Genomic DNA, 4,080 nt, shown 5'->3' with positions numbered 1-4,080 from the left:
ATCCCAAATCGAAAATAAAAAGTTTTTATGGCAGTTAATTTGATGAATTCTGAAAAATTTCTAATATAGATATATATTTCTAAATTTTATAATATCAAATAATAGCCTTTTTAAATTTAATATATATCATTAAATAGTATTGTAACATTTTGATAATAGATATATTCATATTTTATAATTAGCTTAATTTTTATTTCATAATTTTTAAATCCATCACTTAATATCAATTTTTCAATTTTAAAAGAATTTTTCAATTTTTAAAACTTAGTTCTTGACTTTTTCGGTACCATATCTTTTCATATTTAAAAAATAAATTAGCTGCAAAATTAGTATACTCACATCTGTTGACGATTTCGAATACTTAACGCTCGTTTTTGTAAAAAAAACTGTGTTTCGTTTTGTTATGATATCACATCTTTTTTTAGAGTTTTAATTATAATAGAATTTTTTTTATACGTTGATTTTTCTTTTCAAACAATATGAAAATACTTGCAAGTGGAAACATCGCTTAAAGCATCAATATTAACCCAACAACATATGGCGCGCGCACCATCGATGCGATATTGAATACTAATGTAAATAACGGTTTTTCACACCATCTACTATTACTCTGCTCAATTTTTATTTTATAATGTCATCGAATTGCTCTGCAGTCCAGTCGTCTAGGAAATAAAAACATTTAAAAGAAGTAAAAAACAGTTTGGTTAAAAGAAAAAATAAATCTCGATTCGAGTATTAGAAACATCAAATAAAGTGAAAAAAGATTTATTTTATACCAATCATATCCTCCATTGAAAACAATTGGAGGAATTAAATTAATATTTTTTTTTCTTATTCAATAAATATAATTCTCTTGAAAAAAATCAAAAGTATCTAAATTTTAGACACTTTCGTCTTGCTTCGTAACAAGTTTGGTTTTATTAATTACAAAAATGTCTAATATCTAGACACGGTCGCGTCTTGCTTTGTAACAGATTTTGTTACTTAAAAAACAAAAGTGTCTAAATTCTAGACACTGTTACGTCTTGCTTTGTAACACGTTTGGTTTTACGAATTACAAAAATGTCTAGATTCTAGACACGGTCGTCTTGCTTTGTAACAGATTTTGTTACTTAAAAAACAAAAGCCTCTAAATTCTAGACACTGTTACGTCTTGCTTTGTAACACGTCATAAATAAATAGTTTTTTGAATATTATTAAAATTTATTATGGTATTTAAAAAAATTTAATTTAGAAATAATATTTAATGAAACGAATTTACAAGTGTATATTTAGACGTCTGACATTTTGTTCCTCGAAGAATTCAAAATTTGTCCAATAGAATATAATTAAATATTTTTTTTATTACAAGACTTGGCAAATTTATTCTATCTTAATTTATTCAAAATAAAGGACTTATAAAATAAAATGTAAAATTTTTTTTTTTTCCAAGTTTTTTCTTTGTAATTTTTTTTTTCAAGAAAGTAAAATAATGCAGATATTGATTGTGTGGCTACAATCAATTCTAAGTAGAAAATCTAGCTAAAAGAGAAATCTAGTTAAGTAAAATAATGTAGATATTGATTGTTTGGCTATAATCAAAGCTAAGTAAAAAATCTAGCTGAATTCAAAATCTAGCTAAGTGAAAAATCTAACTAAGTCAAATAATGTAGAAATTGATTGTTTGACTGTAATTAAAGCTAAGTAAAAAATCTAGCTGAGTTCAAAATCTAGCTAAGTAAAATATCTAGCTAAGTAAAATAATGGAGATATTGATTGTTTGGCTATAATTAAAGCTAAGGAAAAAATCTAGCTAAGTAAAAAGTTTTGCTGGTAAAATAATGTAGATATTGATCGTGTGGCTACAATTACAGCTAAGTAAAAAATCTAGCTAAGTAAAATGATGTAGATATCTAAGTTTTTTTAAGGGACCTAGTTTTTTTTTTGTAAAATTCAATTTTTTTTTCCAAATCCATTATTTTGAACTTGGCGAAACTAGACGAAACTATACAAAAAAAAAAATGACTACGGATGGTCACGGAAGACAGAATATACGATAAGTCACGTCCAGCACCCCTGGACATTTTTTTGTCCAAGTTTTTTCTTTAATTTTTTATAATCAATTTCAAATATAATTAAAGCTAAGTAAAAAATTAAGCGGGTTAAATTATGTAGATATTGTGTGTTTGACTAGAATTAAGAAAAAGATGTAGCTAAAGAAAAAATGTAGCTGAAAGAAAAATTAAGCTTGTAAAATTATGTAGATATTGTGTGCTTGGCTATAATTAAAGCTAAGTATCCTAGTCATGTTGTCTGCATAACTATATTATGTACCCAATTTCCGACCGTTATATATTATTCTTATAAGTTTATCACATCATCTATAAAAGTCTATCTAACAGAACATTACATGCTTGCATGCGGAAAAAATTCAACAATATATTATTTTCCATCGGAGATTTTGGTAAATTTTAACTAATTTCGGCAAATTTTGACTAATTTTGCCAAATTCTGTCAAAATTATTTTACCAGGATGATTTATAAATTAAAACAATACCTGGAAAAAATATGACATCTTCAACGATTGTCCGTGAACGATCGCTGACGATCGTCTACTTTTTTTCCGGGTAATGTACATAAAAAGACGTCTTGAACCGAGACATAGTCATTCATAATTCAAGAAGTATCCTTCTAAAAACACGAACACTCCTAGGGAAAAATCGGCAGATCAAATTAGATCAAATTAATCAAACTTGATCTGGACCTAGATCAAATCTTATCTAACCAGATCTGACTAGATCAAACTAGATCAAACTTGATCTGCGCCAAGATCAAATCTTATCTGACCAGATCAATCTTGATCTAACTAGATCTGACTAGATCAAACTTGATCTGCGCCAAGATCAAATCTTGTCTGACCAGATCAAACTTGATCTAACCAGATCTGACTAGATCAAATCTTATCTGACTAGATCAAACTGGATCTGACTAGATCTTGTTTGATAAAACTTGATCTGACTAAATCTTGTTTGATAAAACTTGATCTGCACTTAGATCAAACTAGATCACGGGCGAATGAATGTTCAAGAAGACAAATTTTTCTTACGTTCTATAATCACTGCTGTGGTTAAGTAGGTATGGCTCTGGATTTTCACAACAGAAGCATTAAGTTCAAGTCCGAGTGATTTCAATTATTTATCGTAAAAATATAGAATTCTCAATTGTATTTCATTAAAACTATAAGATGAAAAATCGAATACTTCAATCGAGCGTTGACTAAAGACAGAAACAGCTTTTTCCTATAAAATTTTGGCCGGTATTACAGGGTGAAATCGCAGAGCGAAAAAAAAAATTTTATTAAAGGAATGCACCCAAGTAGTCAATAAACTGATATCTTTTTCTACCTGCACTGAGAGAAATTTTAACTAAAAATTAAAACCCATGTTGAATAGAAATTACTATACTGCTTTGTAGTTTTTGTTTTATTTCTGGGATTGGCCGCGAGAGATGATATTCTACAATAAAATTATGTAAAATGTCACACAATGTCAAAAAATTGTTATGTTACTTCAAGTCTCTGTACATCGTTATCTATTGCAGATAGACATGGGGTTGAGTGGAGTTAATTATTGAGAATTCAGTTCTAAACAATTTATAAAGAATTACTTTTTTTGATTAATCTCTTAGATAATGAGTTATGAGTTATTTAAAATAAAGCACATACATGTTTTGTGGAAACGATAAAAAATATTATAAGTTCGAATAAAAAATACTGAACAATTTAATAAATACGAGCTTGCCTGATAGTTTATACTGACCGATTATTATTTATGCTTTACATTATCCATTTTGTGAATAATTTTTTATAACCAATTTTATAATCAATATTAATTATCGTAATGAACAGAAATATCATTTGATTAAATTTTAAACAATCATTAAATCATTTCAGTTGCATCGTTTCTCGATCAAAGTATCGAATTCATATTACAGCTTTTTATTAAAACAGCATTATTATATTTGATGAAAAAATATAATTAGCAATCACGTGGAGCAACCACTTACTAACTTGTTCTACTTATGTTGACTTATTTATATAAA

This window comes from Aphidius gifuensis, linkage group LG1, assembly GCF_014905175.1.
Source record: "Aphidius gifuensis isolate YNYX2018 linkage group LG1, ASM1490517v1, whole genome shotgun sequence".
Classification (NCBI taxonomy): Eukaryota; Metazoa; Arthropoda; class Insecta; order Hymenoptera; family Braconidae; genus Aphidius; species Aphidius gifuensis.
This window is presented reverse-complemented; position numbering follows the sequence as displayed.